A 25,446-nucleotide genomic window follows, 5' to 3' on the forward strand; every position below is an offset into this window, starting at 1 on the left:
ACTACAGGCTTAGCAGATTTGAGTTTCTGCCTGTAGGCTGGTAGAAGATGAACCAAACAGTGATCAGAGAGTCCCAGAGCTGCTCGGGGGACAGAGTGGTATGCATCCTTTAAAACAGTGTAGCAGTGGTCCAGTATATTGCTGTCTCTGGTGGAGCATGTGATGTGCTGTCTATATTTAGGCAGCTCACGGGTGAGATTAGCTTTATTAAAATCACAGAGAACAATAATGAAAGAGTCCGGATAACGCTGCTCCATGTGTGTAATTTGATCGGCCAACAGTTCTAGTGCGGCGCTCACACGCGCGTCAGGAGGATAAAAGTCCTTGTTTGTGAGGGTGAGGAGTCGTAGTTCGTCTGATTTATTTGCTAGGGAGCGGAGATTCGCCAGATGAATGCTCAGCAGCGGAGTCCTAAAACCGCGCTGTTGGAATTTCACGAGCGCGCCGGTGCACTTCCCTCGCTTGCGTCACCTGGAGCGCTTGTATAGGAATGCAGCACCTCCGACTAAAATGACCAGTAAAACATCTGAATGCTCAAATGTCGGCAGAAAGTTATTTGGTGTGCTATTTCTGATGTCCAGGAGTTCGTTCCTAGTAAAGCTGATCGGGAAAAAATTGCTTAAGACAGGACAAACAAACAAAAAAAGTACAAGTGCCAAGTAGCAACAAACCATGGCTGCCATCCGCGGTGCCATCTTGTATCATCTATATCATCTTGTTTCATATAATGGACAAAAGAACTCTCGTGGGTTCAAACCCCACTCCCGGTAATCCTTAAGTCATCTGACAGACAACCATGAGAAGGCTGCAAACATTTATTGGTTTGAAACTAACGAGTTGCCTGTAACAAATGTTGACAAATAAATGCAAGCATTAACATCACAGTAATAACCACCAAACATGTGACCAGGTGGTAAAGGTGTTGGACTTAAGATCCAATGGACAAATGCCCTTGTGGGTTCGAACCCAATTCCAGGTAAAAGCAAACATCTAAAAATAAAACAGTCATAGCAGTTTACTGATACAATGAAATGCTCATCAGACTTGTATAGGTGGGCTTGATAGGATTACAACTTACTGACCAGGGAGGCATTTCCTAAAAGCATCCCTAGCTAACTATGGTGGTAAGTCCCATTGAGCTCTATTGGTAACAACGGACCTTGTGACCATAGTTGCTCTTGGGAAACGCACCCCAGGATGGCTGAGTGGTTAAGGCGTTGGATTTAAGGTTCAACTGACAAATGTCTTCGTGCGTCCGAACCCCACTCCTGGTAGGGCTGATCTTTAAATGACTTGATTTGCTTATAACAAATGTTGATAAATTCTAGCAACTAACATGTGATCAGGGTGGCCGAGTGGTTAAGGTGTTGGACTTAAAATCCAATGGACAAATGTCCTAGTGGGTTCTCCTCAGCGCCATCACAAGCCCCTTCTGGCAACTCCTAACCACTTGAGAGACCTCACGAGCAGTCTTAAATAACTGGGAGAGTAAGAGTGATTCTTAGCTTTAAGAAATTTGATAACTTGCTTTTACACTTAAGTTTGAAAGTAGGAGTAAATTTAATGAATTCTCAGCACTTAAGACTAAAATGGCACTTTGAGAAGCTTGATAAATACGGGCCCAGATCTTGTTTTAAATGTTTGCGGAAATAAATACCGGAAAAGATCGATTCGCCGCTTTTGAGATTTGAAATCGAATCAACGTAATTTTAAAAAAACGATTAATCAAAAAATCAATTTTTTTTTTTTGCCCAGCCCTGGCATTCATGTATGGTTGAGTTTGATCGGATATGCAGGACAAACTGAGTGAGTATGTGACCAGGATGGCGGAGTGGTAAGGGACAAATATTTAAGATATCTAAAAGAGCAACTTGAGGATGCATGTATTGTATGGTTGAATTTGATAAGATGTGCAGGACAAAATGCCAAACCATACTAATGCATGTCACCTGGATGGCCGAGCGTTTAAGGCATTGGACTGGGTTCGACCCCCACTCCTGGTAAAAGTAAGCATTTAAAAAAACGTTCATAATGGTGTACTTGAACAGTGAAATGTTCATCAGACTTGTATAGGTGGGCTTGATAGGATTACATCTTACTAACATGACCAGGATGGCCGAGCAGGTAAGACGTTGCGCTCAATGCCTTACCCACTCGGCCACCCTGGTCACATGATAGCTGTTTATTACTGGGATTTTTATGCTTTTCACAGTGCTCACAGTGTGATCTGCAATGATCTTATAGGATAGCTAAAATCGTGCAGTGTGTAGGAGGCTTAAAAAAAATACATGACAAAGATTGATTTGCCTATAACAAATGTGGATAGATGAAAATCGTAGTAATAGCCACCTAACATGTGACCAGGGTGGTAAAGGCGCTGAACTTAAGATCCAATGGATAAATGTCCTCGTGGGTTTGAACCACACTCCAGGTAAAAGCAAACATTTAACATTTAAACAGTCATAATGGCATTCTGGTACACTGAAATGCTCATCAGACTTGTATAGGTGGGCTTGACAGGATTAACCACAGTAATAACCACCTAACATGTTACCAGGATGGCCGAGTGGTAAAGGTGTTGGACTTAAGATCCAATGGACAAATGTCCTCAGAGGTTCAAACCCCACTCCTAGTAATCCTTAAGTCATCTGACAGACAACCATCAGAAGGCTGCAAACATTTATTGGTTTGAAACTAATGAATGCACCCCAGGATGGCCGAGTGGTTAAGGCGTTGGATTTAAGATTCAAATGTCTTTGTGCGTCCGAACCCCACTCCTGGTAGGGCTAATCTTAAAAAAAAAAAAAAAACTAAAAGACATACATGACAAAGATTGGTTTGCCTTTAACAAAAGTTGATAGATAAATTCAGGCATTAAAATTACAGAAATAATCACCTAATATGCAACCAGGCTGGCCAAGTGGTAAAGGCGTTGGACTTAAGATATAATGGACAAATGTCTGTGTGGCTTCAGACCCCACTCCTGGTAGGGCTAATCTTTAAAACATCAAAACAAGGACAAATAAGGTTACAAACATTTATTGATTTGAAACTAATGTGCAGTGTTGGGGGTAACGCATTACAAGTAACGCGAGTTACGTAATCAGATTACATTTTTCAAGTAACTAGTAAAGTAACGCATTACTTTTTAATTTACAAGAGAATATCTGAGTTACTACTTTAAATAAGTAACGCAAGTTACTCCCCCCCCCAATTTATTGATTGACAGCTCTCCTGTCCCCATGTTGAGAGAATTCAGAAGATGAAAGTATTCAGTATTCCTCAAAATGAATAAAAATAATGCAACTCAGAATATGACGCAAACCTGCAATAATAAAATGTTAAACAACACAAATATGCTTTATGTATTTAATCCCATTCTATTAACCAATGTCTTTGCTTCTGATCTTCGATGATCCAGTTCAACCGTACTAATAAGCACAAATTACTCTAGACAAACATTTGTGCACTCTCAGAAAAAAAGGTACAAAAGTTGTCACTGGGCCGGTACCTTTTCAAAAGGCACACCTTTGTACCTAAAGAGTCCATATTGGTACCATAAAGGTACATATTAGTACCTAAAGTGTGCATATTAGTACCTAAAAGGTGCAAAAGTGTACCTTTTGAAAAGGTACCACCCCCAGTGACAGCTTTTGTACCTTTTTTTCTGAGAGTGTGTGTCTTTTTTATTGCTGAAGTGTGCTGAAATTTCTTCTGCATTCTACTGTACGGATGTAAATTTACTTTTCCTTCAGCCTGAGGCTTATTCATTTCACATTTGGTGTGAAAAGGCTTTTATATTTGCCAAAAATAGAACATTTTTATTCTAAAAACAAACAAGCAAGCCCTGTCCAGATTTAAAAAGTAACGCAAAAGTAACGTAACGCATTACTTTCCATAAAAAGTAACTAATCAGTTACTTTTTTATGGTGTAACGCAACATTGTAATGCATTACTTTTAAAAGTAACTTTCCCCAACACTGCTAATGTGGATAGATAAATGCAAACATAAAAAACAGTTAGTAGTTGCGACCTTACATAAGACTAGACTTCTATCCAAAGTAACTTAAAGTAAAATGCTAGAAGCAGCAAAATGCCTTCATGCCATTTTTTTTCAAAATAGCTGTATGTCCATGGATGCACCGTATATATTAGGAATGGAGAACATTTGTTTGCATTTGCTTTGTGATTTCACTGCATATCAATGGACATGGAGCACTGTAATCAATGTCTCAGCTTATTAAAAAGCATAAAGCAAACAAGCCATGTGTTGTGGTTTAATCTCCATGTACTCTTTGCAGATTTCAGTGTATATTGACGTTGAGTCACTGTTCATCCTTCTCATGTGGATTTTCTGAATACATTTGAATGTAATCACTCCAGGGCTCACATCAGGTCTGATGGTGAACTGCTTACCATGCATTCTCTCTGGGAAGGAAGTCTCGTCCCACCGGAATACCGATCAGCTACATTGCACCTGTTGTCTGCTGAGACATCATCTTTATGGCTGATTAGAGTCGTGATTACTTCTTGATAGGGTGGACCGTTGGGTTTGCTGGAGCTGGTTCCACTGCAGCTCATTAGAAGAAGGCTGGTGAAGTCTTACTAAGCAGAACTTGCAGAAGGTTTGGACAGCAAATTGCAACCAGCAGCAAAAACAGAAGAGAGAGAAGGATTACATTTTTGATATGGTGCTTTCATTACTGTTCTTTAATCTGGGTTACACTGTCTTTCTGAAGTTTTTTGATACAGTTTGGTATAAAAAACTTAACAATTCCAGAAAAGAGGATATATTCTGTTTTTATCACATTTTATATTACCTTTCCCCACATCCATTTAAAATGTTTGTTTGTTTTTGCACCACAAACAGTTGCCATTTAGTTTTGCATGGCTTTTTTTATTTTACTGTAGTCATTGCAAAAAATTCTGGGAATATCTATTTATGTTTGTTAAACAGAAACCAAAAAGAATATGATAAATTATATCATTTTATATACACAAACACACAAAAACAGTAATGCTAAATGACATTTTAAGGCAGTTGGTTGAATTTCTTATGCTTTCTGAGTCTCTTAAAAGTGTTGATAGTAAAAATAAATATAGATATACAATTCATGCTAAAAAGCTCAAACTAATTTAAGAGTAAATATATGAATCTGCTGTCTTTAATTACTCTAATTATTTTTGCATGTATGTATTATATTATTTGTACATTCTGCATATTTCAGTCTCTAGCATTAGTTTTATTGAATGGACTGGAATGATAAAGTATGTCTACAAAGAACATCAACATCTTTTACTTGCATTTTAACTAAAGCAACTCTCTCAATACTGCATTCAAGCTGTGGATTTGATCAATTCCTGTGAAATGAATCAGTGACCTCGGCATTGCTAGCAGCATGTTCTACCAGCTACGAGAAAAAAAAGCGCATAAAAAAGCCACCATAAAACCTATTTAACAAAAAATAAATGGTTTTTCTCGAGCCCAAAGCTGCAGTCTCCACAGTTGGAAGGCGTAAGGTGGGCGGTGCATAAACTATATGTCATTCTCAAAATAGCCGTAAATGAAAGCTAAGGCTGTAATCAGAGAGTCTTACTAATTAATGAAACATGAAGGCAAAAAGGACCCCAAGCAGATCGTGACCTCAAACCTCCTCTGTCGTTACGAACTCTCAGTGGAAAGACAAACTATGCACAGCGTGACACTTCTCTGGGGTTTGGACTCAAGGGCATCCTTGGATAGCACACAGACACATGGTGAATCACCTCCGCACCCATCCAGTGGGGTTTCTAGGGATGAGTCATCCCCATTAATGGTCGGCTGTTCGGGAACATCCGTGCAGCCGCAGAAACGCTCATGCACGCTCCGTCTTAGGCGGGATCCCCCTCTCTGCATGCCTAACAGAACCCCAGCAGCTATGCAGTGCAGCGGATGAAGTCCACAACGCTGTTGTTTCAGGTAGTTCATCTGCACGATGAGTCATCGACCGTATGGGCTGGTCATGCATGCACACATACTCAACCATTATTGCATGGCAGAGATGAACTGTGCAATAATAAGAACATTCAATCAAAGGTTAATGCGATGCATATTTTTATTCAAGATACATACTGCGTCCTTGCCACATCTGCAATAGTAGCTGTCATTTTTCACACATTACCGGCACATATATCATCAGAGAAGTCGAGAAGAGCCCTGGAGGCATTTAGATGGGCTGGTTGCGCAAAGCTATTATTCTGCTGCGGCTCCTTAACATCATTGACATTGAGTTTGTCCTGGCTAATGCTTCCCCAGCCTGTAAAGTTAACATGTCTGAAAGGTTTTGAATGAGAAGACACGGTTTTCTTTGGCATGGCATATTTCATTAGCTGTCCCGGCCAACCAATATGCCACCAAATGCTGCCAAGTTCCTGAGAAGAGCACTGCATTAAGATTAACGTCATGCCTGCAAACATGCTAGATAACTTAATGAAAATATAAAAATACAAAAAAGGGATTGTGTGAGGGATAGGTTTATATTAAGGTTATATATATATATATATATATAAAAAGGGATAATCAACGGCTTACCGTGCATTAAAGGATTTTAAATGCATGACGTGGAGGCCAAGAACCACCCGACGCACGGCAAGCCGTTGAATATCTCGCTTATTCCATGGTCATTTGCCAAGTTATAGACAACTTAAAACTAGTATTGCTCTCTGCAGTGCAATATTTGACCGAATGATTTAAAATTAGTTATTTTTTGTCAGTTACGGCTCATTAGCGCTAGCGTTCTGCCTGCTTCAAATCAGACACAGAGATTAAATAGTGCGGTAAGATCACATTTATTTGAATGAATTATAGCATTTATTTCAATTAATTATCAATCGATCGAGAGAGAGAAAGAGATGACAGTTGTGTGCTTTACCTGCATGCTACTTCTGCGCGTCTCTCTATATTTCTTAAATATACACATGTATGTGTGTGTGTGTGTGTGTGTGTGTATAAAAGCAAAAAAATGTGTTAATGTATTATGTAACTGTAGTAAATATTGTAAAAATCTAGAAAAATTGTACATATTAATTAAATGCATCCATCCAAGGGTCAATGCTTGTAAAGTGGTTTCGATGGTCTAGGAAACAAAATGCAGAAATGGCAATGACATTTGCATGCATGTAAACTACTGTACACATCAACCAGTGTTTGATATCTGTGTGAATGTTGTATTTCTTTACTGTAGTCAGCATGTGTTGTATCATTGTTTCTATTTAAAGAAGATTCATGCATCTCTGCTGTCACAAAATGACCTGTGCTCTCACATCATCAGGGATATAGACTTCAACCACAAACAACCATGACAACACGCTCATCACCACGGCAACCTGACTCATTGAGCTGCAGAGAGCAAGTTCGCCTAATGAGGGATACATAGTGTTCCCTCTCCACTCATGGCTGCGGCACATGGTACGATTCACACCGCACCTGTTGATTTAGACTCCACTGTCAGAAAGACATGACAGCAGACAGCTCACGTCTCAATTCACACATGCACTAGACTGACTGCATCTACAGTACAGCATCTATTTACATCTTTTCTTTGTTCTCTCAATGTTTGTCATTGCATTTCGATGCATCATTTAATCTAGGATGGCAGGGAGACCCAGAGGAAAACTATAGAGATCACTCTTTCATAGCTCAGGAGACTTCATGGAGTCCTGAATTACAACAGGCTTCAGCTTTGCCTCCGATGCTTCTACAATTCCATAATAAACTGACAAAAATGAGCTTCTAACATTTGGTAGATGCTGTTATCCAAAGCACTTTGCATTTAGTGCATTCAAAATCATAACTTTTAGAGAGATACACAGTTACAAATATAAGATGAAATGTCAAAATGATAACATACCAAGTCATAATTATGAGAAAAAAGTCATAATTACAAAATAAAGTCAAATTTATAATATATTAAGTTGCAGTTCTATATAAAGTCCAAATTATGACAGAGATAAAAATGCAAAATTAGGAGATAAAAAGTAATAATAATTAAATAAATTCCCATTTTTAATATACTTAGTTACATAAACTCATATGGCTATATACTAAGTTACATTCATATATAAAGTCAAAATTATGACATACTAAGTCATAATTGAGATTTGAAAAGGACAGAATTATGAGATAAAAAGTCAAATGTAGTATATACCAAGTTACAATTATATATATATATATACAAAAAAGTTATTTTAAAATGATGACTGTCATACTTTTGACTGTGATGTCATAATTGGGTCAAAAATAATTCTTTAGTAAATCTAATTATGACAAAGTCAACATTATGACATAAATCGAAATTATGATATAAAATGTCAAATATGACAAAAATTGACTTATGTCAATTTCTGGCTTAGCATCTCATAATTTGATATTTTGTCAATTTTGACTTTTAATTTGATTATGACTGTCATTCTTTTGAATGTTCATGCAATAATTGCAAAGATTATGCTTTAGTAAATCTAATTATGAAATTATGACAAATCGAAATGAGAGAAAAAAATCATAAATATAACAATTTACTTTTTAATGCTATAATGATCTCATAATTTCAGCTTTTATGTCATAATTTTGACTTATTTCATAATTATGACTTTGTCATAATTTCTACTTTTTATGCCAGAATTAGATTTACCAAAACATTATTTTTTTTCTTATGTAAAAGAAATGGCTTCCATAAATTCGAACCCATGAGAAATTCAAAAAATGGAACTATAAAATGATGTTTGTATTCATATGGAGACCATTGATTACATGCTTTGGTAAATCTGAGAACAGTTTGAGCCATTATCAAGATCTTTTCTGACATTCCAGAGGAGACATTTTTGAGATTACTAGGGACTTTTGAAACGCAAATGTAGGCAGAATTCTCTTTTTATTCTAACTGCTTTGGAGAAACAACTGTGATTTTTCTCAGCATAGGTTTTTGAGAAAACTCAAGAGGGTGGGTGCAGATGTTGGCCGTAAACCTTCGAGCTTATATGAGCGAAAGTGACCTGAAGCAGGGAGAGATTGATATCTGCAGTAATTTGAGTGGTTTTCTGCCCGGCGCATGAAGTCAAGCCTCATTACAAGTATTAGTCAAACATTTATGCCTGCTGTTCGAAAGATCAAAAACAGCCACATAAACAGTTGTGTGGGAGCGATTTACTGTTTCTCTCCTGGAAGGCATTACTGATAATTCAACCACCATAAACAATTTAGAAAATGATACTGTCACAATGAAACAATAGCATAAACGTCTCTTACACTAGTCTTTTTTTAACCGTGCATGACTGTAATCGTGCCTTCCTCCCCCGTATGCACGAATGATGTCATTGCTGGCAGAAGGCGGGGGTAGTGATTATTTGGTTTATCACAGTAGATATTATTCATATTTTGATGTTTTCCTCTACAGTAACTGTAATTGTGACCGTCGCATTGGCCTTTTGAAATCGTGATTAACGAAACGCCCGAATCTGTGCAAACGGGGTTGACTTTGCCAGCTGAACACAATGTCAAAGTTAATGGAATGTCAAGGAAATCCTTCAAAATCGGGATAATCTGTGATATCTAAATCTTTCCACTAAAACCACCCCAGGCGGTTATGACTTGGCAGTCAAAAGAGGGAAAGGATAACAAGCAGCAAACATGTTTGGCTTTAACACCAGAGAGAGAACCGCATCTCCTGCTGGATATCACCTGCGAGACAAATGCTGCTAAAGCAGAACATGCAGGCATGAAATTTATGGAGACATAAAAGAGAGCAAGACATTGAAATGGTTTTGTTGCATTGCATATACTCTTGGCGTGGCTATTTAGAAAACTATATAATTGATTTTTTTTTTGTATTCAAGTACAGAACTGTCACAAGTGACAGCGCATCATATATTCTGCAACAATGCAGTATAATTAAATGGTTGGCAAGCATATAAGCCTGCACTTTATAATAACAAACATCCAGGATGATCAGTCTGTCTGGGTTTATACACAGGCCAAGGTGTAAAACAGCGGGGTGTGACAGTGAACTTGAAAAAAGTGTGACTTTATGAATAAGTTAGAAGGCAAACCTCAGCTGTTGACCTTCTGATGTCCTCAGAGATGCTGCCTATTTAATTCTGCTTGAGCAAAGTTCACATCACCATAGAAAAATGGTGCATTTAGAGCATCCAATAAAGAGTCACGGCACATGGTTTCCTGATCAAATCTATTTAAGTTTAAAACAGATGTGTTTATTCTAAAGATTTGCAAATTAGGTGTCATAGTTCTTTAAGATTCAATATCCAATCACTGTAAACGATTTTGAACAGCTGGCCATAATATTACCTAATTCAAAGTACAGTTCTGTCTTAATTTCATACTTCAATGCAGCACAGATCAACAAAAAGTCTGTAAGCTAATGTAAAACTAAAGGAATCTTTTGTGTAGTTGACAACAACCGTTCTAATACACTTGTAATTACAATACAATACAGGTGAAATGCTATTAAAAAGAACCAAACAAAAGATGCTGAGATTTGCAAAAAAAAATTTTTTATAGTTGCTGGACAGGTAATTTCATATAAAATGGGTAAAGTTATAGTTTCTGGCACATATTTTTAACATAAAATGGATAAAAAGCCCTGGCATAACACATAAAAAGCCTGGAAATTGTGCATTTACATTTTAAATCTGCTTCAGGTGAATTACCCAGTTCAAAAGTTAAACCTTTATTTTTTTCTTTCAAAAATACTGAAGATTTATCCATCTTTTTACTATATTAAAGAATAGAAACAATCATTTATAAAATGAATGTATCTGTATTTTATAAAATTATTAAACTAAACTAAATTACACCAATGCTTGTACACATTACCTGAATGGACATTTTATATAAATATAGGTTTATAATATTGCTAATGATATTAGTATTTTATTAATGCATGTATGATTAATATTATTAAAACATGTTTTTAGACTATACTCTTAAAAACAAAAAAGGTACAAAAGCTGTCTCTAAGGCAGAACCCTTTCAAAAGGTACTAATATGTACCATTTAGATACTAATATGTAATTTTAAAGTACTAATATGCAACCTTTAGGGGTAAAAAGGTACAAAGGTGTTCTTTTTCAAAGGGTATCGTCCCAGTGACAACTTTGTACCTTTTTTCTGAGAGTGTATTTTGCCTGTGTCGTGTAGGCATTTGGTGCTGTGGATGTTATTGTGTCAACAAATGTCACTGACGAGTCTATCTATAAGCTTGTTTCAGGCTTATTTTCATGAAAGCTCTATGCGGGATGAGCACATGACTACAGAGGCAGCGTTTCACCCAGCTGCTTACACAAGTATCAGAATCCGACCACGTTATGCAATGCCCCACGGAAAGGGCTAACCTGTCCATGCCAGAGCACTAATTTTAGATGTGTAAACCCTTCTCATGGGAATCATCTCCCGTGAGCAGCTGTTTGACTGAGGCCTTGGACCCCTTCAGAGAGAGCGAGTGTCTGGCTGAATTGTGTGGTTGAGAGCGATCTATGGAGAACGCAGAGCCCGGCATGTGTTTTATATGAAGGCATATCCGGAGAGATCAGACCTCAACCACGGGGTATTTTTTGAGCTTGAGGGTAGGAGGAGGGATAGAGAGGGAGGAGTGAGTGAGAGAGAGAGAGAGAGAGAGAGAGACTGTACTCGATATGGATACTAGCATGCTGCTTACTGCATACATGTGCACTATATACTGACTGCTGCCTACTTTTTGTGAAAAATTACTTTTTATTTCATAATGTAAATGTCATTTTATGTCTTAATTTTGACTTGTCATAAGGTTGACTTTTCTAATGTCAAAGTTGTTTTTAGATCATAATTTCAACTTTTTAAATGCCATAATTGTTTTTTTTTTGTCAGTTTCGAATTCTTTTATTTCAGCTTTTTGTCATAATTGTAACCTTTATATCATAATTTGTATCATAATTTAGACTTTGCATCAAATTTTTTGTCATAATTTTGACTCTGTCATGACCTCTACATTGTTAATATCATAATTGTGCTTTCCATGTCATAATTATGACTTTTTATCTAATCATTTTGACTTCTGTCATAATTTAGACTTTTTGTCATTTTTACTGTTTATGTTATAATGTAGACTTTGTCAAAAGTATTTTAATGTCATTATTTTGTTTTTATGTCATAGTTTACACTTTTAATGTCATCATTTTGACTTTGTCAATTTTATGCCAATCACATTTGTCAAAATAGTTTTATATCATAATTTATAATTTTCATGTCAATTTACTTTATCTCATAATTTTTGTTGTATTTTCGATATTTTGTCATAATTTTAACTTGTCATAATTTAGATTTCTAAAGCTATATTTGTTTTTATGTTGTTTTGTAGACTTTTTTTTATCCCAAAAAATAAACATTTCAAATAGCAGTATGCTATATTGTTGTCACATTAATTTATTAAATTAGCCACATGACATGCATGTTAATTTGCCTTTTTAATTCACGTGTCAAAAAGACAAAGCAACACTGGCTCAACCAATGGCATGAGTTTGGGGGCGGGATGTCTGTTGTCTGACCAATGGCAAACAGGGAGTTTTCACAAAACTAATTAATTTGGTCTAAATTCATTCCAATTTATTTTCAATGTTAAGTGACTTAATTACTTACTCGCAACACTGAAAATGGAATGCTTACAGTTTTCTTTGCACTGTATGCTGTATGCATACTATAAATCTCAGAAACAGTAAAAGTACAATATAATAGTAGTACAATATTCCAAACAAAGCCAGTGAGAAACAAACAGATAGGAAGACTGCTTAATGCATGCTGCGCATATTGAATGTTGCCTACTATTATTTAAAAATAGTAGAAAAATGCAAACGTGCATTGTTGTCACTATGCACATACTATATACTGCAGACATATTAAAAGTAGTATGCAAGTATGCTATTCCAAAATAGCCAGGGTCTAGGAGCCACTTTGGGAAAGCATCTGGACAGCCTCCCGGCCTCCCTTTGCTAACCAGGCATGAAATTCCTGCGGCAGCGAGCAAAATGAAAGAGTGTGTATGTTTGTGTGTATGTTTCTGTTTGTGTGTGTGTGTGTTTTCAGACAGATATAAAGGAAGAGAGAGAGAGGGTGTCCCGTACACAACAAACCCAGAGGAGGGCAACATGTAATCATAATGACCGAGCTGAGAGGACGTGGGATGATGCAACATAATGAACATAAGCGCAGGAATGCAGGGAGAGAGAGAGAGTTAAAGAGGAGGACAGGACGAAACTTAATGGCTTTTCCATTCATCAGGAATGTGCTGACGAGCTTGTCTCCTCAAATTAAAACACAAAGAGACAAAATGGAGAACATGCACAAACACATGGCTGATAAAATCACCTGGCACTGGAAAACACCAATTAACAAGCATGGCTGGTGTTCGGCTCATGACCTCACCGTTGCATGCCCATTCAGTAAGTGCTGTGCGGTTATTATGACTGAACCATATGAAAATACAGATATTTTAAATTTTTCATACATTGTGCAGAAATATCATAACATCTGACATCTTGATCAAATGAGTTAAAAAAAAAAAAAAAAGATCACACATATATACACTGCATACTACTCCATATTTTTTTTACATGCAAAAAAAAGTCTCTTGGCAGTCTGATGAAATAATGAATAAATAAAAAAAACATTTCACAAACCACAGCTGTTTTTTATATGTTATATATGTTTTGTAAAACTGTTTATTTATCACACCAGAAATTAAATGTTTTTAGAATTTCTAGCAATTTTGGAGAAATTAATAAGCCTCTGGCTGAAGGAAGTGCCTCTGTGCCTCACTCCCAATTTCTCTCAACACGAGGTGAGGAGACGTGTCAGTCAGGGGCGTAGCCATCATTTCAGAAGTGAGGGGGACAGAAATGTTATATATATATATAACATTACAATATAACATTTCTGTAGTCTATATAACCTACCAGTCAACAGTTTTTGAACAGTAAGATTTTTAATGTTTTAGTCTCTTCTGCTCACCAAGCCTGCATTTACTTGATTCAAAGTACAGCAAAAACAGTAATGTTGTGAAATATTTTTACTATTTAAAATAACTGCTTTCTATTTGAATATATTTTTAAATGATTGCTGTGATCAAAGCTGAATTTCCAGCATTATTACTCCAGTCTTCAGTGTCACATCCTTCAGAAATCATTCTAATATGCTGATTTGCTGCTCAAGAAACCTTTTTTAATTATTATTATTATTAATGTTTTTTGAGCAGCAAATCAGAATATCAGAATGATTTCTGAAGGATAGTGTGACTGGAGTAATGATGCTAAAAATTTAGCTTTGAAATTGCAGAATAAATTACATTTTTAAATATATTCAAATAGAAAACAGTTATTTGAAATAGCCTAGTAAAAATATTTCAAAATGTTACTGTTTTGCTGTACTTTGGATCAAATAAATGCAGGCTTAGTAAACAGAAGAGACTTCTTTAAAAAACATGAACAATCTTAAAGTTCAAAAAGTTTTGACTGGTATTGTATGTCAACTTAAATTTTTCTCTAATTTCTAGCTTTTAATTGGCTTAGAAATTAGATAACTGCTGGACAATAACCAATAATAATGATTTGTTTATATACTACAAACACTTTTTATCTAATAAGGCAGAATAGTTTCTATACTGTAATAAATGCTATGTCAATTAGCACTGCATTGTTCATATACTTTATTTATTACCTGGAGGTGACTTGACAAACACAAATAAACCATATATTGTCGCAATCGTATGTTTAAAGTCTTCATGTTTGCAAACGTTTCTGTTTTTCTGAAAACAACTGTTTTCATACAGCGATAGCTGGACGCTTTTGTCCATATTAGGAATTTCCTCATACGACTTTCTGCCCGAGAGCGCCTCCGGCTTCGAGTATGAATGAAACAAACTGCACGAGTGTTTAGCGCTCCGTGATGTTCATCTCGCCTTATTCTGGGTCCGAATAAAACATCAGATCATGCACAGACTATCCTGTCTCTTTGAATTTAAATCTATATGTATTCACACCGGCTCTCGAAAACCTCTATGCAAACACACTTGCCCGAAAAAGTGCGGGGGACGAATTTACGCGATATTAAAAGTGGGGGGGGGGGCGGGTAATTTGTTACTTTACTAGTTACTTGAAAAGTAATCTGATTACTTAACTCACGTTACTTGTAATACGTTACCCAATTTTGACATTTTGTCAATTACATTTTTTAAAAAATGGCATAATTATGTTGTTGTCAGTTTAGACTTTTCATGTCACAATTATGGCTTTTTATTTTGACTTTTTTTGTGACATCATTTTGACTTTTTATATATTAGGTTTTGTTGATAATTTGCACTTTTTATGACATAATTATTACACGTTATCTCATAAACAGGCATCATTTCAAACAATAAATATCTGGATGGCCCAGAATTGTGAGGAAAAAAGTCTGATTTTACTACGGTTTTAAAATGCCATTTAAAGCCTATATTATATCTAAAATGTGCATGCAGTGGGATACAGTATAGATATAGTCAATTTATTTACATTTTTGTAAATACACATTTTAGCAAATGTAGTCATCCAGGTATTTTAAGCACACACAAATTCACATACTGTGCACAGTATACTTATGTACTGCACAAACATTAAGATTAGTATAATGGTGTATTATTCTGAAGATATCAAATGCATTCAACTGCAACTGACTTCATGCAATTGCATCTGGCATGACCTTTAACTGAAGGTTATCTGACAGAGCGATACGCATTAATCACCACACGTTTGTGAAGTATGGATAGTGCGATCAGTCTTCCTGATTGGCTGAAGATCAAGCAATCAATGATAACGCAACAGAAAGACGAGTTATTCAAGGGCAACACAGGGAAACCTGAGCCCTCAGGACGATCAAACCGACAATATTAGACTAGTCTAGCTAACGAGATGACAATATCTATTTCAGGATAATGACATCATATCCAGTGCCGCAGGTTCATTGAGATAACACTCGCTCCATTCACGACTGCAGTTATGGCTCATGTTATGGTGAAGGTTATTTTCATATCTGTGGTCATCCAAACTCTACGTTCACTGGTGTGACTACCTTAGGATTAATCACACAAGAGGAACTGTGTGACTTCAAAACCGCACCACAATCACATCCATATTGATGATATAACTATACACAAAATATAGCAGGTATTAAAGTACAGAAAATACTATACCATAGGCACTTTTGTACAAGGGGTTAAACTGTATTGAAACTTTTTTCAACTGACTTATATACTTTTTTTTTGCATTTTACCCCATACCATTACCAGACTTTCAATCTTAAAATATGAAAATCCATTATAAAAATATTACCACCAATTTAAACATCAGCTACTTTTCAAATATTTCATATTTCACCCTCATACCATCCCCATAATTTCAATCTCAAAATAACAAATTCATAATAAAAATATGAATGAATAATACTTATATGATGGATTTTCAATCACAAACTACGATAATCTAAAGATAAAGTGAAATAATCAACTTGAAAACATTTAATATACCTTATTCAGTTATTTTTAAAAGCCTTTTTTTTTTTTTTTACCCTCATGCCATTTCCAGACTTTTAATCTTAAAATATGAAAATCCATCATAAACATATTAACATCAATTTAAACATCAATTATTTTTGTTGCCTTTTTTGGTACTTTACCCTTATACTCAGAGACGTCCAATCTTAAAATAAGAAAAAATATATTAATAATACTTATAGGATGGATTTTCATATTTTAATATTAAAATTCTGGGTATTGTGAGGGTAAAATATAAAAAAATATCTATGATAATCTAAGGAAAAAGTAAAATATCACAATTTAAAAATACATTTAAAAAAACTAATAATTTAATACATTTCAACTGAATTTCAATATTTATTATGTAAAAATTATTTTATATAATAGCAATTTTGCCTCTGATAAAGTATTGAAAAGTTAGTGTACTTGGTTACCAGGGAGACAACAGCCAGTAAACACCAGTTATCACAGAATATATTATTGTGCACCATTCTCAATCAAGTTGTAATTTTGTTAAATTATGCAAAAAGGTAAGAAAATAAGATTTAAATGTGTGCATTTAGTATACAAACAAGCTAGCTATGACAAAAGCCTTCCAAACACTTTTGAAATGCCATTAAAATGCCATAACATAAAACGTAATTAGAGATGTGGTGGAAATGAGACTTAAGAAGTTTCAGAAAAATAAAAATGACAAATTAATTCATCAACACTGCTGTTTGTTTCCTTTCTAAAAGTCCACAGGGAGGCTGAAGAAACACTTACATATCACAGTGTGAAAACATAAACTTCGAATACACTGATTGTATCGTGACACACACATATACAAACACACACACACACACACACACACACACACACACACTACAGAAACCAGAATCGCTCTCAGCCAAACATGTCTTTCTAATTTCGGCCATAATAGAGTGAAATCGATGACCAATCATCACACAAACACTCTATTCTTATCCTGCGGTTGTCCTTGAGTCAGGTTGAGAGCGTGTTAAGAGCCGTATTCCGTTACACACTGGATAAAACACAAGGACAGTTGAAGGAGAAACTGTCATGAGCCGCGCTCACGGCAGTAAATCACTCCACTATCTCTCAAAGCTAGATATCTTTGTCAATGAAACAAGTGTTCAACGGTACGCGTTCATCTGAAATATCGTCTTTTAATAAGAGCCGGGACAGTATGCAACGTAAAACAGAGCTGAGATGATCTGCACTTCTGTTCCTTGGATTAGAAAAACTAAACAGCCTTGGATCCATTTACAGAAAATGAGGGCTAGGTGGAATAATGAAATCAATTTATGCATTACAAAAGCCAAATCTGACTTGAACAAAGCAAGATTGTCTTGCAGAGGTCAGTTCTTTGTGTCTGACATCTGCGTTCTTTTTGAGCATGTAATTTAATCACTGCATTAAAAAAAATGAATGCCATTTAAAAATTATGTCATAGTCAGACACACCACTGTGACCTAAAGTGCTGGTTTGGAATATTTTTGATGCTCAATTTAATTTCAGGCTCTTACAAAGGAACAAAAAAAAAAAACAACAGCTAAGCATTGGAGCCATGACATATCGATTATCATAAGAACTCCAGACAATGTTATTTTAGTATTATTGATATATGTAGCGTCTGGACCAATCAGACACAGCATTTTTCATTTGATTTAACAAATCAATTATTCATTAGATTAACAAATCGTCACAGTCCCCTCACCCAATAAACTGGATGCCAGGATGTCTGCCACCAGGCCCCCCTGGTTACCATGGCAACCCTGACACCAGATACATTTACGGCCTCCTGGAATTTAGGTGAAGAAAATCGCTTCCTTGCCCATAAGGAAAATCCACAAGGGAAGGACTTTTCTTTGCTAATTAATTAATAGGAAAACCTTTCTTTGAATGAACACACATGATCCTTCAGGTCATGGTGTATATTATTGTCATCGTGTATTTTGTCTTTGAGATTGTATACTGTTTTATGCAGGCTTATGATCGAAACACTCACTCCTGTCAGCTTACATATATATAACCCTACCATGTTTAGTATCTATGAATTAGTATTCGGATGATCTAATTGAGAGTGTATACTGTATGTCTATACCTATGTATGATTAATTATTCATATTTCCCATGAGCTGATTCGTTACATATACTATTATAATATTGCTAATATTTTTAATTAGGTTTTAATGTAATGTCAGTCAAAGTAAAATGTAATGTAGCTGTCAGTTCGGGGTGAGTTGTCACAACTCCAAATTGCTGTTGGCAAAAAATGGTTATAATTATACATTATATAAATGGTAAGAATTATACTATATAATTATATATTAAATTACATATAATAAAATATACTATATATTTTATTTTATTATATTTATGTGTATGTGTTTGATAAAAAATAAAATCGAATTATATATATATATATACACACACGCACACACACAGACACACACTACCGTTCAAAAGTTTGGGATCAGTAAGGTTTTTAAAATATTTTTTACCAAAGTTTCTTGTGCTCATCAAGGCTGTATTTATTTGATCAAAAATACAGAAAAAAATGCTATTTTGTGAAATATTATTGCAATTTAAAATAACAGTTTCTATTTTAATATACTTTAAAATGTAATTTATTCCTGTGATGCAAAGCTGAATCACATGATCCTTCAGAAATCATTCTAATATGCTGAATTATTATCAATGTTGGAAACAGTTGTGCTGCTTCATGTTTTTTGGAGCCTGTGATACTTTTTTTTCAGGATTCTTTTATGAATATAAAATAAAAAAAACAGCATTTATTCAAAATGGAAATCTTGTGTGACAATATACACTACCGTTCAAAAGTTTGGAGTCCGTACATTTTTTTCTTTCTTTTTTTTTTTTTTAAGTAATGAATACTTTTATTCAGCAAGGATGTGTTAAATGGATAAAAAGTGATAGTAAAGACTCATATTGTTAGAAAAGATTTTAATTTTAAATAAATGCTGTTCTTTGTAACTTTTTATTCATAAAAGAATCCAGAAAAAAGGATCAGTTTCCAAAAAAAAAAAAAACATGAAGCAGCACAACTGTTTCCAGCACTGATAATAAATGAGCATATTAAAATGATTTCTGAAGGATCATGTGACACTGAAGACTGGCGTAATGATGCTGAAAATTCAGCTTTGATCACAACAATCAAGTATATTTTAAAGTATATTAAGTATATTATAATATATATAAAATGTGTGTATATATATATATATATATATATATATATAAATGAGATTTAATTTTTCAAATGTTCTGCTTTTACTTTAATATTAACTAAAGTTTTAGTAATTTTATTGTTTTTTTATTTTTATTATTTTATTAGTTAGCTTTTTTATATGTGTTTTTGTTCTTTTAGTATTTAAAGTAAACTACATTTTTAGAAATGTTGTCTTGCTATAATGATTTTTTTTAAATGTATTTATTTTGTATTTAGTTAACATTCATTTTTTTCAAGTAACAAAAATGTTTATCATGGTTTTAATTTTAGTTAATAATAATCCTGACTGCGGTTTTCATGTTGGTAACAACAAAAATCTGCATTGATGCAATACAGTCATTTCCAATCATTTTATAGAAGTACAGTCCAAAAAAAAAACAGGTTTAAAACTTTCCAAACCGCCTTATTTGTTCCAAGTATATTGACATTAAAAGTTTCATGACAGTCATGTCATTTCAAATGGACAGAAACATGCTCAGGAAGATAAACAGTTTAAACCGTCCTCTCATCATCATCATTTCACGCTCGCGTTGCTTCTTCTCGTCATCTTTTTGAGTTTCAAGCACATTATTGTCCGTGATAACATTTATTTTGAATCGAGATGGAAGAAATACCAACCACAGAGGAACATTGGCCTGGAAGTTTGACTGGAAGACTATTAACAATGTGGTTAAATCTGAAACGGGCAGAGATTTACATGGTTATTTTGTATTGAAAGCTCACTATGGTCCAATATGCTGATGCTTTCCAGCAAACGGGGAGAATTGAGAGCAGCGCCGGGTCAGTCAAGGACAACAATCCCCCATTCCAGCAATACAGGAGCAAAACTACGACTACAGCTCATAACCAGAACATATAAACACTAAGTGCTTGTTTTGGTCACTTTGGTGGCATCTGCTAAAACCTCCAATATAAATACAGTAGATATTTTTAAGAGCTTGGGTTAGTTTGGTTTCTTTCTGTCCACTGCGAAATTGAAAAAATATCTGTCACCATATTTGCATTTCATTATAGCATCTGTAATATTTTCAGCTTTCCTTGTATATCAATAGAATAAGAACAAATTCTCAAAACCCACAATGGTAACATATTTGCTACTTACTTGGGATAGTTGTCACTTGTTTACTCCAGTGAATATATCTCAGCATATTTGCTTCTGAAGGCCAGTTTCTGCAAAGACATAAACATTGAAATTTTGACTACAAAAAAAGAAACCTATTCAACAGTATTATATAAAAGTATATAAATACTAAAAATAAAAAAAACTATTAAAAAGTAAAATAATTACCATTAATATTACCAAACCTTTTTGTTTATATATAATTTCAAAATATTACAATTGCCCTGAATTTTTTTTTGTAAAATATAATTTAAAATACCATTCTACCATTATTGGTACATTGTTATAAATTATTATTTGTTAAAAAACATGCATTTATAATAAAAAGGAAAATAAAAAACTTACATACCATTTATTTTACCTACACACACACACACACTAGGAATACAATAACAAAATATATATATATTTTTTAAACAATAAAAATAAAATTGCATAAACACCAGATGTAATTTTTGATATTTTTTGACTAGTGGGTGCAGGACACTATAGTTGCATTTACATTTACATGTATAGCATTTATCCTCACGTAAGTGAGGATAGCAAAATAGAGTAAACTGTGATATATTATACCCAAAAATTCTTCATACAGTGGACTACCAGTAAAATTTATAAAAATTTGGGACCAAATATTATTCAGACACTTTGACCTGATCATGTTTTGCTTAAGTGTTTTTTTCTTTAATTGCTAATGCGACCTTTTTACATCACAGACTGAACAAAATTAAGCATTGCTTGGTAATTGGTTGACCTAAATTGGTATTATTTAATTGTGTGCTTAAAGCTGCAGTCAACTTTTTCTGGTTAAAGATTATCCAAAATCAACATTCGAGCAAGTACATAACCAGCCAGTGTTCAAAACTATCGCCTTACTTTAGCCCGATTCACAACGGTTAGCTTATAATACTGTTTTCTCATTTGAGTGGTATGGGTATGTTTTTGCGGGAAATTCGAGCATGCTGCTGCGTCATTACGTCACTTCTGTAAACATAAAGAAGTTGTCCCGGCTGCTAGGCTATCGCATGTGAGGATGCTGCAGGTGGCGGATCGTTTATAGCCTTTTCTCACAGCAGCTAGAATAATTAAATGTATCATTTCGATGGCGGATTGTAATCCAGAAACGATTATATGTTTATGAAACACATGTGAATGAAATTAAATTATATTCCAGTTTTAAATGTGCTTCTGATTACAAATAGCCTGGGATTACAAAAGATTTGTATTTTAAAGAAAACCAGTTCGAAGGGAGCATAATTAGCTTTTTGGGTTTAAAGAATTTCTTAATATAAAATTCTAATGGTATGACAATTAGAGATTAGACTGTACAGAAATTGAAATCTACATGCTAGTACACACCATATTCACAGTCACATAATGCTGATATTGTTAACATTAACAATTTGAGAATAAAGTATAACAATAATAATAATTTGCAAGGTTTGATGTTATATGAGCTAACCGATATTTAGATTAAATCACCATTGGTAGCGCGATTTATTGTAATGCCGTTTTCCTCAGTTGGTCAGAACAAACGTGGCAGACTTGTTACTTACTTATTCAGATGACAATATCCGGTGAAAATGCTTATTTGGGTCATATACTCCAGTAGGCTAGAATCTGTGATTGCGAAGTACATGGAAAATAATGTGTTTTTTTAACCTTAAACCACATAAACACATTCCATTACACCAAATACACAAAATAATGTTCTTTTTAGCAGCAGCATATGACCCCTTTAAATTAACAGCTGACAGCTATTCAACCGAATTCATTACATACCTTTCTATCAAAGTTATCTGACATTATCAAGATGAATTTGTTCTGAATATTTTATTACCATTTTCTAAACTATAGCGAATAAACGATAATGTGAGAAATGTTGAAGGTGTCTGAATAAATTTTGGTTTGACACTCTCTCTCTCTCTCTCTCTCTCTATATATATATATACATACATAAAACATACAAAAAAATTGGGATTGTACAAAATTTCAACACAATGAGCATGTGACAACTTGCCCCAAACTGACATGCTTGGAAATACAATAGGTTCAACGTAATATGTGATGATAAAAACTGTATTGTTACTCAAATATAATCAGTGTGACAACCATCCCTGGTTTCCCCATACAGCCTCTGTACATTAACAGCTAAAACTTCACCTCAAAAAGAAAGACAAACCACTCCATGCCATTATGGTGTGTGTCATGCAAGTTACCACTTCAAATCTCTAAGAGAGTTTCACTGCTCCCCTTCTTCCTTTTTAAAAGCATTCTGGGATTGTTAGCATAGAGTTCAGCGTGAAAGTGTGACCTTAGCATTCTTTCCCCCCCTTTCCTGCTTTCTCCGACACTCAACAAGACTTCCAGACCAACAGTACCATAATGCACTGGGGCAGATGTGGCTCCATTGTTCTGAGCCGGGGGAGAAGGAGGGCTTTCTGTAGCGGTCTGGTTTTAAAAGCGTGCCGGGTTACAGCAGCGCAGACGCCGTGGCGGAGCTCCAGAGGTAAATGGAAAACCACAGTCTCCGGTCCACACAAGTGCCGCATGAGTCACCGGAAGGAGCCGCGCACTTGCAGAAGTCATTAAGGGAAATTGAGGCATATGGATTTCCTGTCAATAAAGAGCGCTTGGCAGGCCACGCGAAGTCCCCGGTGAATCCTGGAGGACTAAACGAACGCGGCGGCGGCGGCGGCGGCAGAGAAAACGTCTAAACTTGCATCTTATTAGCATGAAAGAACATGACTCGAATGAATAATGAAAGGGTCCAGTTTTCTCTCAACACATCATTAATAACAAAAACGAAGCGCTTTTATGAACCCTCGCGGTGAAACGCGAGCGGCGTTGAGGGGAAAACACATCTTGGCAGTGGAAGCTCCAGAAATATGCCTGTCACTTTCAGTCAGGTTAAACTTGACATGTCCTGCATGTTTGTCTTTTGCAATTACCGAGGAGGGATTCCAAGTCTGTGTTTAGTTTTAAGTGTCCAGCGGGAGGGTTTTGTCCATATCAAATTAATGCACAGGATCAAATGTAACTGTGTAAAGGCCGGACATGCATACCAAACTCTGGTCCAGTTTTCCATTGCCTGCTTTCAGTTCATCTGTGTGCAACAGCGCCATCTAGTGGATATGAACTACTATTACTCGAACAGTGAAAACATACCTGAGGATGTTGTAACAAAATACTACTAAATATTTGTTTAAAAAAAATAAAATACAGATGTATTAAATACAAAACAATCAAAGTGAGGTGTTTAAAAGTCTGTGAATATGTATGCATATTTATACACCAGAGGCGGACAGTAATTGAGTACATTTACTTGAGTATTGTACTTAAGTACACTTTTTGAGTATATGTACTTTACTTGAGTATTATTTTTTCTGGAAACTTATAACTTTAACTTCACTACATTTGTTATGTTTTGTTTTTAACATTCTAAAAGCTCATTATTCCCAAGATACTACAAGCTAGTCAGTGTATTCAGCAGGTGTACATGAGGACCTTTTAATATATACAATTCTGTCAAATTATATTATATAAAATTATATATTCACAGGCGGCACATAGCTTACATACTGCATAGTATTATGAGTGACAGTATATGTTATTCCTAGCATAGCTTTAATCTCAAATACACATGCCACATATACACACATGGATTAACATTTCTGATATAACTAATTTTTCATGTAAAAATCCAGTTATATCAGAAATTTTAACCCAGTTTTGAATATATATTTAAATTTAGAGTCGGGAAAGTTTAATGTTAAAACGTGAGATAATATAGATTCAGGTGCACTCATCAAACAGGAAATAGAAGGTCAAGTCAAGCACTTCACATTATGGGGTACATTGTTCGATAAAATGTACTCCGTTGTATATTGAACTTTTTAGAATCATTTTGGTATATAATTTTGCTTATTCCATGCATGCAGAAAACACACATATTGCGCATAGTTTGCATACTGCAGAAATATTATGAATAATAGTGTGCTATTCCTAACAGCTTTAATCTGTAGAATATGTATATTAAATAGCTAGAGGCTTTACATAACATCAGAAGATGTTTAAAACATCGTGGCTACATGTGTGATGCAATTTTGTGTGATTCAGTTCTGAGCCCATTCATTTACAGCAGAGATTTACTGCCAGCAGCTCTGTAATAAAACCGAAAACTAAGCTTGTTGGGCTTCATCTATATTTATCTCTGTCCATCTGTGAACATGAGTCTGGAGGCTGGTGTTTCAGATTGTATTGGAAGGCTGCACAAATCTCTATACCCCTGCACTGGTACGGTCTGAGAAACATAGGAAAAAGAACTGGAATAGGAATGCAGACTGTATCTGCAGACCTCTATGTATACTGTACATTCACAGGTAAAAATAGTAAGGGTGGGTTACCTATGAACTCAGTTGCCCTTTAATATTTTAAGAGCAATATCTTGTTTAGCAAAGGTCACAAGCCACAGAAACAGAGTAAGT

At 35.0% G+C, this 25,446-nt stretch overlaps 1 long non-coding RNA gene across 1 annotated transcript; it reads right to left on the reverse strand.

Annotated features, from left to right (window-relative positions):
• Nucleotides 1-2,715: 2,715 nt before the first annotated feature.
• On the reverse strand, nt 2,716-24,126 carry LOC107593297 (uncharacterized). The gene is made up of 5 exons (XR_001610066.1): nt 23,179-24,126; nt 20,945-21,012; nt 4,417-4,615; nt 2,897-2,997; nt 2,716-2,786 (listed from the first exon to the last, which is right to left on the reverse strand). It is a non-coding gene; the product is annotated as an uncharacterized lncRNA (long non-coding RNA).
• Between the last annotated feature and the right edge of the window lie 1,320 nt (nt 24,127-25,446).

Source organism: Sinocyclocheilus grahami, unplaced genomic scaffold, assembly GCF_001515645.1.
Source record: "Sinocyclocheilus grahami isolate Dianchi unplaced genomic scaffold, SAMN03320097.WGS_v1.1 scaffold168.1, whole genome shotgun sequence".
NCBI classification, from domain to species: domain Eukaryota; kingdom Metazoa; phylum Chordata; class Actinopteri; order Cypriniformes; family Cyprinidae; genus Sinocyclocheilus; species Sinocyclocheilus grahami.